Below are 16,729 nucleotides of genomic sequence, written 5' to 3'. Positions count from 1 at the left end.
CAGAAGCTGTCCAACAGAAGCTGTCCAACAGAAGCTGTCCAACAGAAGCTGTCCAACAGAAGCTGTCCAACAGACAGAAGCTGTCCAACAGAAGCTGTCCAACAGACAGAAGCTGTCCAACAGACAGAAGCTGTCCAACAGACAGAAGCTGTCCAACAGACAGAAGCTGTCCAACAGACAGAAGCTGTCCAACAGAAGCTGTCCAACAGAAGCTGTCCAACAGAAGCTGTCCAACAGACAGAAGCTGTCCAACAGAAGCTGTCCAACAGACAGAAGCTGTCCAACAGAAGCTGTCCAACAGAAGCTGTCCAACAGACAGAAGCTGTCCAACAGAAGCTGTCCAACAGAAGCTGTCCAACAGAAGCTGTCCAACAGAAGCTGTCCAACAGACAGAAGCTGTCCAACAGAAGCTGTCCAACAGAAGCTGTCCAACAGAAGCTGTCCAACAGACAGAAGCTGTCCAACAGACAGAAGCTGTCCAACAGAAGCTGTCCAACAGACAGAAGCTGTCCAACAGAAGCTGTCCAACAGACAGAAGCTGTCCAACAGACAGAAGCTGTCCAACAGACAGAAGCTGTCCAACAGACAGAAGCTGTCCAACAGAAGCTGTCCAACAGAAGCTGTCCAACAGAAGCTGTCCAACAGAAGCTGTCCAACAAACAGAAGCTGTCCAACAGACAGAAGCTGTCCAACAGACAGAAGCTGTCCAACAGAAGCTGTCCAACAGAAGCTGTCCAACAGACAGAAGCTGTCCAACAGAAGCTGTCCAACAGAAGCTGTCCAACAGAAGCTGTCCAACAGAAGCTGTCCAACAGAAGCTGTCCAACAGACAGAAGCTGTCCAACAGAAGCTGTCCAACAGACAGAAGCTGTCCAACAGACAGAAGCTGTCCAACAGACAGAAGCTGTCCAACAGACAGAAGCTGTCCAACAGACAGAAGCTGTCCAACAGAAGCTGTCCAACAGAAGCTGTCCAACAGAAGCTGTCCAACAGACAGAAGCTGTCCAACAGAAGCTGTCCAACAGACAGAAGCTGTCCAACAGAAGCTGTCCAACAGAAGCTGTCCAACAGACAGAAGCTGTCCAACAGAAGCTGTCCAACAGAAGCTGTCCAACAGAAGCTGTCCAACAGAAGCTGTCCAACAGACAGAAGCTGTCCAACAGACAGAAGCTGTCCAACAGAAGCTGTCCAACAGAAGCTGTCCAACAGACAGAAGCTGTCCAACAGACAGAAGCTGTCCAACAGAAGCTGTCCAACAGACAGAAGCTGTCCAACAGAAGCTGTCCAACAGACAGAAGCTGTCCAACAGACAGAAGCTGTCCAACAGACAGAAGCTGTCCAACAGACAGAAGCTGTCCAACAGAAGCTGTCCAACAGAAGCTGTCCAACAGAAGCTGTCCAACAGAAGCTGTCCAACAGAAGCTGCCCAACAGAAGCTGTCCAACAGACAGAAGCTGTCCAACAGACAGAAGCTGTCCAACAGAAGCTGTCCAACAGACATAAGCTGTCCAACAGAAGCTGTCCAACAGACAGAAGCTGTCCAACAGACAGAAGCTGTCCAACAGACAGAAGCTGTCCAACAGACAGAAGCTGTCCAACAGACAGAAGCTGTCCAACAGACAGAAGTTGTCCAACAGAAGCTGTCCAACAGACAGAAGCTGTCCAACAGAAGCTGTCCAACAGACAGAAGCTGTCCAACAGAAGCTGTCCAACAGACAGAAGCTGTCCAACAGAAGCTATCCAACAGACAGAAGCTGTCCAACAGAAGCTGTCCAACAGACAGAAGCTGTCCAACAGACAGAAGCTGTCCAACAGACAGAAGCTGTCCAACAGAAGCTGTCCAACAGAAGCTGTCCAACAGACAGAAGCTGTCCAACAGAAGCTATCCAACAGACAGAAGCTGTCCAACAGAAGCTGTCCAACAGACAGAAGCTGTCCAACAGACAGAAGCTGTCCAACAGACAGAAGCTGTCCAACAGAAGCTGTCCAACAGAAGCTGTCCAACAGACAGAAGCTGTCCAACAGACAGAAGCTGTCCAACAGAAGCTCTCCAACAGAAGCTGTCCAACAGACAGAAGCTGTCCAACAGAAGCTCTCCAACAGAAGCTGTCCAACATATTTTCCCCTTGACAACCTGGTATCATTTTTAAACTAACCAAACATATCGATCACCTCGACAAGTCCCCCTTCTCCCCTCACCAGTCAACCTGCCCCAGGGCTAAAATATTAGAGTGACACCAGACACAGAACGGCGGCCTGGTCGCCGGGTGTATCTTGCTGGAACTACACGATCATGTACGGGGGGGGGGGGGCGGTCATCTGGGTTTGAGAGTACAACCAACACCACGACCACATTGTTACACCTTAAAAAACACTTTTGTGTTTTAAGACTGCCAGTTACTAATACATAGTACAGAAATATTTCCACGATTTGTCCCCCCCCCCCTCCCGGGGGGATGTATGATGCTATTGGTAAGTAATGGAGATTAACTCGGTGTTGTTTTTTTTTTTTTTTTTTGTCAGTTGGTCTATACTCTCAGGGCGCCCGCAGTAGACTTCGATGACTTCCATTGGCAGGAAAGAACAACAGAGCTTGTTTGAAAGAATTCCAAAAGATCTGATAAAATATGACGATGGTTTTTTAATCCAGTGCCTGTATGTAGTTTAGTACCCCCGGGGATGGGGTTGACACGCGACATTCAGGCAACGAACGGATAAAAAAAAACCCACCAAAATACTGTCCGATAGCATCGAGCAGAGCTTACAATAAATCAGCTTTAAAAAAGCTTTAACAAAGCAGCTTAAAATAGCCCCGCATTGTTTAAATATCTAGAATATACCTTTAACATATGTAGCCTACATAAGCTGGTCAATGTGGGGTACACGCAAGCCCGTAAACAACAGGACACCCCACTGTGTGACGCCTATGTTCCCAACATGACACTACCCACATAAATCTGGCCACATTGAATACTGTTCACCTGTTTGTTTTCAGACTCCCGCCAACTTCATTTTTTACTTGACCAGACGATGAAAACAGATGCCTGCAAGAGAAGTCCTGGATTAACTTTTTAAATTGTGAGATTTTTGTAACAGTTGTTACATATTTCATTTACAGTAGGCCTGTATGTAAGGTTTGTAAATCTATATAGCACGAAACTAATTCATTGAATAGTAAGTTGATATGCTGCACAATTGATTTTAGAAATATTTATCAATATATTTTAATAATTTTTGGGTTGCGTTTCTTGAAAGTTGATCCAGTAAATATTATAAGTTTCCCAGCTGTAGGCCTTAAGCTAATTATATGTAACCAGCTATATGCCTTAATTAAGCTAATTATAAGGTGCCCAGGTACAGGCCTTAATTAAGCTAATTATAAGGTGCCCAGGTACAGGCCTTAATTAAGCTAATTATAAGGTGCCCGGCTACAGGCCTTAATTAAGCTAATTATAAGGTGCCCATCTACAGGCCTTAATTAAGCTAATTATAAGGTGCCCGGCTACAGGCCTTAATTAAGCTAATTATAAGGTGCCCATCTACAGGCCTTAATTAAGCTAATTATAAGGTGCCCAGGTACAGGCCTTAATTAAGCTAATTATAAGGTGCCCGGCTACAGGCCTTAATTAAGCTAATTATAAGGTGCCCGGCTACAGGCCTTAATTAAGCTAATTATAAGGTGCCCGGCTACAGGCCTTAATTAAGCTAATTATAAGGTGCCCGGCTACAGGCCTTAATTAAGCTAATTATAAGGCGCCAGGCTGTAGACCTTAAATATGCTGATCCGTGGATAGGTTATTGTGGTTTTAGGTGCTTCTAACGTTGTTGATTTGCCCACAAACAGATTTTATAATATACGAGCCGGCCCGCGGCATAACATACGCCGCTATTTAGTTGTTTCTAATTTTCAATAATTCATAATTTGTGAATTCGACAGTACCAACGCTGACACTGAAAATATATCTTTAAAACACTATAAGTAGCTCGTTAAGGACCATAACCCCCCCCCCTTTCCTTCCCTCCCCCCTCCCCCCCCCCTACGTTTAAAATCGTTGGCTCTGCTTGTAAACATTTAGAGTGAACACAGCTCACTAAAACCATGTAGGGGTGGGGAGGTAGGGAGAGCGTTTGCAGCTTGTTTTCTAACGGCTCGAAGAAGAGAATTATATATATAGATAGAATTTACTGTATGCCCACAATTATTTTATGTCCAAAATTTTTGTTTTCCAAAAATAACAGGCCTAATAACCGTATGAAAATAAGTCAATGGACGTTTTAGTTTTGCTGCACATCAAATCGAGTGTCAGGCCTACACGATTTTTAATGCAAAACCAACCTGTGGTGAAAGCACTTGTGGTCAAAGGACCGCGTAACTGTGTATCAGACATGAGTCTTTTAGAAGTATTTGGTAAAAGGCCTGTCTTGACATTTATACTTGTATAAGCCCTGGTCTGTTTAAGAGAGATAGTTTATATTATTGTTTTGTGTTTACCGTAATGTAACAAGCTCACCGATTGGCTAAGACCTGGTCGGATTTCGTTCTGTAAGGGATTCAACGGGCCGGTTTAATCTGCATATTTAATGTCACTTAAAAAATGGCTGTAGTTCCAACAATTGTAATACCTGTTTCTGAAGGCTATCAGAATTTTTTTTTTAAAGTCGAGAGCTAACCAAGTGGTGATAGATTAGATAAATATTTTAAACACTGAGAAAACCAGTTTGAAATGCCACGAATCAGTAAAAAAAAAATCAAAATTATCTCCCTTCTTTTGTATATGAGTGATTTACCTTTGTTTTATTATGCTAAATGATTCAGCAGGATCATATAGCTGCTTGTTTGTTTATATTACGATGTTTTGCACATATTTTTTTTTACAGACATCAAACATTTTTTGGAAAGGTGGGGGTAAGCCAAAACAATCTGATGTCAGCACTGTTTAGGGGATGTCAGTACATTGCTCAAGATGTCAGTACTGTGTAGAGATGTCAGCACTAGAGGATGTCAGCACTAGAGGATGTCAGCACTAGAGGATGTCAGCACTTTGTAGCAAGGATTTAACAAATCATCTATAAACTTGTCGAGGCCCAACATTCTACAAGATAAAGAACTATCACAAGTAAGCAGAAATTTGAATAAGCAATTTTATATCAAGCATAGGTTATCTTTAGGAGATCAAATGACCAGTTTAATGTCACACCCTTGTTCACTCCAGTACAGGTTCCTTGTTTAGTAGAGTATAGTTTCCTTGCTTAGTAGAGTATAGTTTCCTAGTTTAGTAAAGTACAGGTTCCTTGTTTACTAGAGTACATGTTCCTTGTTTACTAGGTTCCTTGTTTAGTAAAGTATAGGTTTCTTTGTTCGAATACTGGTTCCTTGTTTAGTAGAGTATAGTTTCCTTGTTTAGTAGTGTACATATTCCTTGTTTAGTAAAGAACATGTTATTGAAAATTAATAATTTAATGTTTAATGTTAATTGAAAAAAATAAATATCCCAATATGAATTGCATTTTTTTGTGTGTGGTAAATGTGTTTAAAAAAAAAAAGAAGATAAATCTGACTAAAATTTCAAAATGTCAATATGATCGGTGCAGGGGTTCAATTATTTGGTTTTGAAAACCAGTTTATAGATTTTTAATTGTTTATGTCATTTCCCAATCAATTTTTAAAATTGGCAACAATATGGAATAACAAAATGAATTAATATATAATCCGTTCTGAGTACTCACCCATATAGAGTAGTAAAAGAAACCCATTGGTATATCTTAAAAGCTTATGTATGTCAAATTAGCGTATCCGTCGCGTGCGTTGCTGCGATTTCAGAAGAAAAGACATTCAAGGACACTCGTTATTAAGTTCAGTTGTTACCAATGATGCATTTTTAAATGCGTGACTAAATTTTCTGTCCTCATCTATCGCTGTCGCTGTTGTAACATTAGATGAATGTTGCATTAGAAAAAACCCAGCCATCTAATGTTCGTAAATAACCCACCGCAAGGGTGGGGTAGAACACCCCCTCGTCCAACTGCCGCAGTAGACCCGGGCGCCGTCCTGTTTTGGTTTGGTGCTGTATTGTAGTGACCCACCACATTAATTGCACTCTTTAAAACAAATGTAGGTGTCAGAGTGATAAACGGGGGTGTGGGGTGCCACTGGTGACATGACCACGTGGGCGGCGAACACCCTTGTACAATGTTCACCCCTGTCCCATGTGCTGGGTGGACAGACCTCTGACCCCAGGACCCAGGTGCTAATAGACAGACGAGGGAAAAACTCTTGTCCCCCAACGTTAATTGCAGGTAGAATGTTTTAGGCATAGGTCGCACTGCCCTCCCCCCCCCCCCACCCCAAGCATGCCACGTCTACCCCACTCCTCCCCATTGCGGAGGAAATTTTTAAAAATATAACCTAAATAGAAAATATATAATATTTTAGTACGAAGAACCTCTACTCTCGCCAAAATGTACTTTACTAGCGTCCCCCTCCTTTCCTTCCCCCCCCCCTCTTCACAGCGGAAAAATGTCTGAAAGCAACAGTTTGCAGATTTTTTAAAATGCCAGAAATCTGTAAGGGAAAGAACCAAGTTAATTTCTTTCTGCAAACTAATCTAGGCGTGGTTATTTCCCTTAATTATTCAAAATAAAATAATATTCCTTTTTTGTAATTATAGGGCCCTTGGGGAACATATGGGAGCAGAAAATGATTTTTTTTTTAATTCTCAAAGAAACCTTCCCAGGAGTGTTCTCAAAATCTTTCCAAAGTCTCATGATGATTAAATGATCAATGTAGTAATGCATAATGAAAAATCCACCGACATCCTTTCATTTTATATAGGAAACTTGAAAATTACGTAGAGACGAATATAGCCTTTTATTTAATTTAATTAGATTATGCTACAAAAAATAAACGATCGAAACAATAATGAAAGTTTCAATTTCTTGATTTCTTATAGTCGAGTTTTGTTTTATAGTTGTTAAGAGCTTGTTTTAAATTTCCGAAAAAAATAAGCGAAACTGTCCTCCCCTAATCCACTCCTCTGCTTACAAAATATTTCCATAAAACCGAAGGTTAATGGAAGGTAGATTATAACTGAGCACGGAGGTTGTAATGAGTTACTGTGGCTTAGCATATTAGTTTAGTTATAGTGTCAAACATCTTACGATGAATTTGTAGTCTAAACAGTACCCTAAACAGATGCACTTTTTTTGTTCAAAGGGAGACGCCACTGAGACATGATTGTCAGAAGATTGTGACATACCACAACAAAGACGCCCCAGTCAGAAGATTGTCACATACCAGAGACGCCCCTGTCAGAAGATTGTCACATACCAGAGACGCCCCTGTCAGAAGATTGTCACATACCAGAGACGCCCCTGTCAGAAGATTGTCACATACCACAACAGAGACACCCCTGTCAGAAGATTGTCACATACTACAACAGAGACGCCCCTGTCAGAAGATTGTCACATACCACAACAGAGACGCCCCTGTCAGAAGATTGTCACATACCACAACAGAGACGCCCCTGTCAGAAGATTGTCACATACCACAACAGAGACTCCCCTGCCAGAAGATTGTCACATACCAGATACGCCCCTGTCAGAAGATTGTCACATACCACAACAGAGACGCCCCTGTCAGTAGATTGTCACATACCAAAACAGAGACGCCCCTGTCAGAAGATTGTCACATACCACAACAGAGACGCCACTGTCAGAAGATTGTCACATACCACAACAGAGACGCCACTGTCAGAAGATTGTCACATACCACAACAGAGACGCCCCTGTCAGAAGATTGTCACATACCACAACAGAGACGCCCCTGTCAGAAGATTGTCACATACCACAACAGAGACGCCCCTGTCAGAAGATTGTCACATACCAGAGACGCCCCTGTCAGAAGATTGTCACATACCACAACAGAGACGCCCCTGTCAGAAGATTGTCACATACCAGAGACGCCCCTGTCAGAAGATTGTCACATACCACAACAGAGACGCCCCTGTCAGAAGATTGTCACATACCACAACATAGATGCCCCTGTCAGAAGATTGTCACATACCAGAGACGCCCCTGTCAGAAGATTGTCACATACCACAACAGAGACGCCCCTGTCAGAAGATTGTCACATACCACAACAGAGACGCCCCTGTCAGAAGATTGTCACATACCACAACAGAGACGCCCCTGTCAGAAGATTGTCACATAGCAGAGACGCCCCTGTCAGAAGATTGTCACATACCCCAAGAGAGACGCCCCTGTCAGAAGATTGTCACATACCACAACATAGATGCCCCTGTCAGAAGATTGTCACATACCAGAGACGCCCCTGTCAGAAGATTGTCATATACCACAACAGAGACGCCCCTGTCAGAAGATTGTCACATACCCCAACAGAGACGCCCCTGTCAGAAGTTTGTCACATACCACAACAGAGACGCCCCTATCAGAAGATTGTCACATACCACAACAGAGACGCCCTGTCAGAAGATTGTCATATACCACAACAGAGACGCCCCTGTCAGAAGATTGTCACATACCCCAACAGAGACGCCCCTGTCAGAAGTTTGTCACATACCACAACAGAGACGCCCCTGTCAGAAGATTGTCACATACTACAACAGAGATTTTCATATGACACAAAATATATTTTCTGTTGCCAATTTTGTTGCTTGAAAAAAAGATAACATAAAGTGATGTCATTATACTTTTCATTTAAACAGATTCCAATACTAAATTAAAAAAAAATGTTACTTAAAAATAAATTGGCAAAAGAATTTATATTTATCGAATCCGAAAAAAATCAATCAGTTAAGCAGAGAATTTTCTGCCACATTTTTTGAGTGTTGTCTTTTTAAGAAATAATAAAAAGGTGCAAAAGTGGGGGATGCATGAGCTTCAGGTGGTAGGTTGTCCCCCCCCCCCCTTTGCAATGGTAAATGAGTTGAGAATTGTGGGTGTTGGGTTTCCCAAGGCAAAGGAGGAATTTGCAATTGGTAGATTGTCCCCCTCCAAAGCTAAAAGGGTGTGGAAGGGGTTAACGGGTGGTAGCCACTCCCCCCCCCCCACAACCGAAGGAGCGGGTAAAAAGGACAGAGAGGGAGGAGCGGGTAAAAGAGTGGGGGAGTGGGAGGGAGCAGCAGGTAAGGGGGGAAAGATGGAGGGAGGGGCGGATAAGTGAGGTTTGGGGATAGGGAGGGAGGAGTGGGCCAGTGGTGGGGGGGGGGGGGGGAAGCGGGAGAGGGGAGCGTGCAATGGGGTGGGGGTGGGAGAGGGGATTGGGCATAGGGGTGGGAGAGGGGAGCGGGCAAAGGGGGTGGGAGCGAAGGGGTGGGGGAGCGGGCAGAGGGGTGGGGACAAAGGGGTGGGGGAGCGGGCAAAGGGGAGCGGGCAAAGGGGTGGGGGAGCGGGCAGAGGGGTGGGGGAGCGGGCAGAGGGGTGGGGGCAAAGGGTGGGGGAGCGGGCAGAGGGGTGGGGGCAAAGGGGTGGGGGAGCGGGCAGAGGGGTGGGGCAAAGGGGTGGGGGAGCGGGCAGAGGGGTGAGGGCAAAGGGGTGGGGGAGCGGGCAGAGGGGTGAGGGCAAAGGGGTGGGGGAGCGGGCAAAGGGGTGAGGGCAAAGGGGTGGGGGAGCGGGCAAAGGGGTGGGGCAAAGGGGTGGGGGAGCGGGCAAAGGGGTGGGGCAAAGGGGTGGGGGAGCGGGCAAAGGGGTGGGGGAGCGGGCAAAGGGGTGGGGGAGCGGGCAGAGGGGTGGGGGCAAAGGGGTGGGGGAGCGGGCAAAGGGGTGGGGCAAAGGGGTGGGGAGCGGGCAAAGGGGTGGGGCAAAGGGGTGGGGGAGCGGGCAAAGGGGTGGGGGAGCGTGCAAAGGGGTGGGGGCAAATGGGGTGGGGGGGCGGGCAAAGGGGTGGGGAGCGGGCATAGGGGTGGGGCAAAGGGGTGGGGGCAGAGGGGTGGGGGCAAAGGGGTGGGGGAGCGGGCATAGGGGTGGGGGAGCGGGCAAAGGGGTGGGGGAGCGGGCAAAGGGGTGGGGGAGCGGGCAGAGGGGTGGGGGCAAAGGGGTAGGGGAGCGGGCAGAGTGGTGGGGTAAAGGGGTGGGGGAGCGGGCAAAGGGGTGGGGCAAAGGAGTGGGGGAGCGGGCAAAGGGGTGGGGGAGCAGGCAGAGGGGTGGGGGCAAAGGGGTGGGGGAGCGGGCAAAGGGTGGGGGCAAAGGGGTGGGGGCAAAGGGGTGGGGGCAAAGGGGTGGGGGAGCGGGCAAAGGGGTGGGGGAGCGGGCAAAGGGGTGGGGGAGCGGGCAAAGGGGTGGGGCAAAGGGTTGGGGGAGCGGGCAAAGGGGTAGGGCAAAGGGGTAGGGGAGCGGGCAAAGGGGTGGGGCAAAGGGGTGGAGGAGCGGGCAAAGGGGTGGGGCAAAGGGGTGGGGGAGCGGGCAAAGGGGTGGGGGAGCGGGCAGAGGGGTGGGGGAGCGGGCAAAGGGGTGGGGGCAAAGGGGTGGGGCAAAGGGTTGGGGGCAAAGGGGTGGGGGCAAAGGGGTGGGGGAGCGGGCAAAGGGTGGGGGCAAAGGGGTGGGGGCAAAGGGGGGAGCGGGCAAAGGGTGGGGGCAAAGGGGTGGGGGCAAAGGGGTGGGGGAGTGGGCAAAGGGGTGGGGGAGCGGGCAAAGGGGTGGGGCAAAGGGGTGGGGGAGCGGGCAAAGGGGTAGGGCAAAGGGGTGGGGGAGCGGGCAAAGGGGTGGGGGCAAAGGGGTGGGGGAGCGGGCAAAGGGGTGGGGCAAAGGGGTGGGGGCAAAGGGGTGGGGGCAAAGGGGTGGGGGCAAAGGGGTGGGGGAGCGGGCAAAGGGGTGGGGGCAAAGGGGTGGGGGAGGGGAGCGAGCAAAGGAGAATAGGGAAAAAGATATGTTTTAAAATTTTTAGCAGTTAAAAATTATTTGAAATTTCAAAAACAAAGGGGTGGCACTTTAGCTGTTATTAATCTCTAAATATATTACTTAGTTATCTCCCGTGAACCAAATATTTCTGCGCAGATTAAGCAGTTTAATACCAGTATCAATACAAAATTTGTCAAGATGAATGAATGCAACTTTGTAAAGATGTATCAATACAAACAACATTATGTGTCAATATTTGATGAGTCTGCCTGGGGTTGTGACGTCATCTTTAGTTCATTGAATCAGGCGTCTGATAAAAAAAATCTTTAGGATTTGTCTTTGAAATTTGTAAACAATGATTCATGGGACTTACACGAGGGAATATGCATTCAGCGCTAGGGGTGGTTTTCTTCTACTGTGTTATAGCTGTGGGGATGGTTCAGAGAATATAAAATGTGCATGTCCATTTATTGTATAAAATAAAATCTGCATGTCACTTGCTTGTGTTATAAAACATGGGCGTATCATCTTTTTGTATTTTTATAAAATGAGCTCAATCTCCTTATCAACGCTTTCTGCAACTAATAAAACATACATGTCAAAATTTTAGGCCTTGTTGACTTGCAAACATTTTAAACATTTTTTACAAACTTGTACACAGTCCAGAATGTTAGATGTCTGCAAGCTAGTGATCATATCGGTTCTAATTGGGACGATTTATAGGGGGCAGCGGAAATAATAATTTATTGTCTGTCACTCAACTACACTGACGAGCTGGTGTTATAAGGACACTGACACAGAAAACTCACGTTTAAAGCTGATGCTGATCTTAAAACAAAAGGTTTTTAGTTGTGTGTAATTTGGAGTTGATTGAGTACAATTCGTAGTAAAAGAATGAATGGGTGGCTAAGTTAAATGTTTTAAAACGTATATATCCACCTACTTTTATGTTTTGATACTAGAAAATCAAAAGTAGAAAATGAAACTTGTGTAAACAAACATTAAAATAACGCACTTTAATTTGAATGCACTAGAAATATATAAAAATAAAACATTTTACGATTTTTTTACCACTTAAAAGTAGGCGTGGTTGAACGGTAGAGCGCGAGATTGCTAACCCAGACTTCTCGAGTTTGGATATCGGGCTGGGGTTGTAGATTATCCTCGAGTCCACTCAGCTCTGGTGAGTACTTGACTGACGTTAGGAAAAGTAAAGACTGGGCATAGTGCTGACTACACTATCCCTTCATAAATTGTGCCGGTCCCGTAAAGGGTCCCTTTTCACTTTTCATATATATATATATATATATATATATATATATATATATATATATATATATATATATATATATATATATATATATATATATATATATATATATATGTGTGTGTGTGTGTGTGTGTGTGTCTGTGTGTTGGAATGTGTGTGTATTTGTGTGTACTATAGATCAGTAAATACAATAAATAAATACTGTGCCATACAACGGAAATGTACCACTTTTAATGTCATGAATCTGGAGAGAAAAAAAAACACACGGCTACTCTTCCAGAAAAATGACATTCTAAAATCGAATTATTCACCCACAGACAACACTAGCGCAGGCGGTGCTGTTTAGTATTGTCAAATAATTCCATTGAGCGAAAGGGAGGCAACCCAGCGACCAGAGTTATCGTTCCTTGCCGAGTCGGTCATACAAGCCGTCTGCAGAGTTCATAGATCACACTCAACGTTAACAGCAGCAGAAGTAAACAGATTCTGTAAGGACAGTTTTTACTCAACAGTTCTCAGAGGATTAGGCTTATATAATAACAAACAATATATTTTGGCTGAAGATAATGCTAATAAACAGGTATGTATTATTTGATATATTACGAGCAAAATGATGGTGTGAATGTGGGTACAGTTATTCGATACAAGTAGCGCGTAGAAATAAGATTTTTTTTTTTAGTTTTTACGGTTAAAAAAATGAAATTACGCAGCAGGTTTAAAGTTTTTTTTATGCATTTTGTGTGCTTGCAATCTAATGAGGAAAAAAAAAGTTGTAGCGAGAGAATTGAAGTCTGAGATCTGCCACCTCTCATTTAAGTTTTCACACACTGCGCGCCAAACTCGACGCGTTAAAACAAATTCAATCCGGTTATTGTTATCTATACAAAAAGGAGTAAAAATTTTGCGGATTATAGATTAGTAGTTTAATGCAAAAATTGGTAATTGGTTGAATCAAACTTTAAAAAAAAACTCAGCAGAGAAGCTTTTAGTTTTAGAAGAATTTTAACGATTGACGACGATTTTTGTGATGTAAACAGATCTGGTATTTTTATTTTCTTCAAGGCGAGCACTGGGAACAACACACTCACATTCAGATGTCTGGTGTTTTTTTTTAAATTATTAGATAACCATTAAGTTAGGGTAAAGGTTAGTGCTAGGTATTGACATGTGTCATATTGGTTTGTGTTTGTGTTAGTGAACCAGCACATAGACTGTTAACAACGTGGGTCGGGTCTGGTTAGGTGAACAATGTTAACCCACACGTTAAACAATGTTAACCCACACGTGAAAACAGACCTGTATCAAGAGCATGTATGTGGTGAACTGGAAATAAATATTAAACCATCTGTAGAGGTAAAGATTTTTTCGAGCCATTGAGGTTTTGTATGCCTGACCATATAATTTATTTATTTTTGTCATGTACAATATATATATATATATATATATATATATATATATATATATATATATATATATATATATATATATATATATATTTATATATTATGTGTGTGTGTGTATGTGTGTGTGTAAATATAAAATAAATATATCCATAAATACAAATATATACATTCAAAAAGGTTATGTATATATACCAATCTATATCAAAATACACCTATTTATATATATATATATGTATATATATATATATATATATATATATATATATATATATATATATATATATATATATATATATAAAGAATATCAGATGAATGAGTGCGTATATTTAATATCTATACCACTGTTGTCTAGACATCACGTGATAAAACAGAGTCACGTGACCGGCTGACCTGTTGTTGTGTTACTGTTTTACGTCGAGCTGAGTCAATGTGCGGAATGTGGGGCATGTCTGTGTCAGAGCCAACGCAGGGCCTGTCACAGTGTTGACAGTTACGTAAAACACGTGCACCCTGCACTCACACGACCAACACACGAACACACACACAGGGACGAGCGCACATCAACACAGAGACAAACACCCACCCACACACTCACGCACCCATGTCTATATTTACACACACGTGACTAACCATGATGTGGTTATATTTATCATAGTTTAATTTTGGGTACTACTCACGCTTGTGTGTGTGTGTGAGCGCTCATCCGCACGTGCGTGTCTACGCCATAAGTGCGTATTTAGTCTACATAGTATTTGAACAGATGCCAAATAAGACTGTATCAATACGAACTGAATTGTTAAACTTTTATTACATTCCTTGGCATCTTATAAAGTATAGACTTTTTCAATTGTATTTCAGGAGCAGAGCAGTCAGTGATCTAGTTTTTATTCAATGTTTGATTTGTCAACGTAAAAATCTTCTAAGGGCAACTACTCTGCTAACCAAGGGAAGTAAACGTGGTTGTAGCCTGACGTAATCTGTGATATAAATATAGTATTTATTATAAAGAAATCGCGGACCAGTTTGTCATGAAGGGTTCTAGTCTTGAAAATGGCGACGCCAGGTTTTCTCACAAGGAAGACAACGTGGAGGCCGGGGGCGCCGCCGAGGAGGGCGCTGAACGGAAAAGCAGGGCGGCGTGGGACTCTAAGATCCAGTACTTCTTTATGGTCATATCGTACGCTGTGGGTCTTGGAAACGTCTGGAGGTTTCCCTATCTCACTCAGATGCACGGCGGAGGTAAGTGCTGCTAAATAGATGTACATGTTGTAGGTGTATTGGTGTGAGTGAGTATATGTGAGAGAGGGGAGTGCAGAGGGTGTGTGTGGGGGGGGGGTGTAAGCTTAGCTAAATACATTTACACCTATTGTGATTATTGTATGGGTGAAATATATAGGAGAAGTGTGGGTGGTTGGGTTGGTGGTGGTTGGGGGCACTTGATATTTTCTTGGGGGGGGGGGGACTAAACTTTCCGAGAAGGCGGACACTGGTAAAAGTATATATTTTCTATATTAATTCCACCCCCCCCCCCCCTGAACCCTGCAAAATAGATTTTTGTGAGCTGGGTGTCGCCTATATATTTTTGTGTGAAGGGGTTCCCCTGTAGGTTCATGTTAGGTGGGTGCCCCTCTAGGTTTATGTGAGAGGGGGAGGGGGTGCCCCTCTAGGTTTATGTGAGAGGGGGTGCCCCTCTAGGTTTATGTGAGAGGGGGTGCCCCTTGTAGCCTGTAGGTTTAAGTGAGGTATGTGTCGCCTGTCTTTTTTGTGAGGTGGGCGTCGCCTGTATATATCTGTGAGTTAGGTCCCTGTATATGTGAGGTGGAAGTAGCCTGTAGTCTGTAGGTTTTTATCCAGATCCGGACTTGTTTGTGTCGAATTCCCCGGAACAAAATTCACACATCTCTTTATGACCGATTAACAACAGATGGAACTGCAATAAAAAATAATTTCATTAGCGAGCTCAAGAACTTAATTGATACAATGGGTCGTGATCAAAGACATTCTTGCGTTTATTGGGAAACTTTATTGGGAAACAGACGAGGATGAAAGTTAAATTAAAGGTCTCTATTTTGGAAGTTTTGATCACACAAAGAACAGCTGTTGTCAGGGCTGTCTTTTAACTAAGCCATGTACGTCACCAAATCGACTAGATTCCCGTCATAACATTGGCTGAAAGTCGGACAGTCGCGTCGGTCTCGTGTCGTTGGAAGATGGAGACCTCTGAGTTGTGACATCTTTTGTCCTCTTGGTTGTGAGAAAAATGTTTTCCTTTCAGTTGTATGTCCTCATATTTGTGACAGCCTCTATCGTCATATTTGTGGCAGCTTCTATCGTCATAATTTTGATGGCTTCTATCGTCATAATTTTGATGGCTTCTATCGTCATAATTTTCACAGCTCAACTTCTGTCCTCATAGCAGTAGCGTAGCGAGGGGGGGGGGGGCGAGGGGGGACATATGTCCCCGGGCGCCGACCTTAGGGGGCGCCAAAATGGGTTGGAAAAATAGATTGAAAGGTTGAGGGGGGTGCAAATCGAAAGTGCGAGGGGGGTGCAAATGGAAATCTCGAGGGGGGGGGGGGGTGCAAATCGAAAGTTTGAGGGGGGGGGGTGCAAATCGTAATCTTGAGGGGGATTGCAAATCGAAAAGTTTGTCCCCGGGCGCCGGGAAGGGTCGCTACGCCTCTGCCTCATAGTTGTGACAGCTTCTATCGTCATAGTTGTAAAGTAGTCCTCATTGTTATGGTTTTCTAACTTTAAATTGTTTATTGTTTACACCCTGGACAGACTGCAGTTCCTAGTTTTTAAAACAACATCTACTTCAAGTTTCTTATCAATTTTATCTTGTAACACTCAATGGGCTGGGGTGTTGTGGATCTCGGCAGGCGGGGTTGCTAGTAGGTTGTGTTTGTCCAACCAATCTGTAACTAAGTAAAAGGGTTGTTATAAGTGTTCCTAACTAGCTAGTTAAAGGGTTGCTGTAAGTGTTCAACCAGTTCCTAACTAGGTAGTTAGAAGGGTTGTTGTAAATCTATACAATCAGCTATTAACTAGGTAGTTAGGGTGTTGTGACTTGTCTGTCCGGACACTTCACAATTAGTTAGTTAAATATTGTGTGTCTGTTTAACTATAGTATATTCAAGGTTGTTGTTAAAGTTGAACCAACTTTATAGCTACGTAGTTATGAGGGTTTTTGGCCAATCAG

Source organism: Physella acuta, unplaced genomic scaffold (assembly GCF_028476545.2).
Source record: "Physella acuta isolate Inbredline_101_S28 unplaced genomic scaffold, ASM2847654v3 ptg000451l, whole genome shotgun sequence".
Classification (NCBI taxonomy): domain Eukaryota; kingdom Metazoa; phylum Mollusca; class Gastropoda; family Physidae; genus Physella; species Physella acuta.
The sequence above is the reverse complement of the archived record's forward strand: the minus strand, read 5'-3'. Positions refer to the sequence as shown.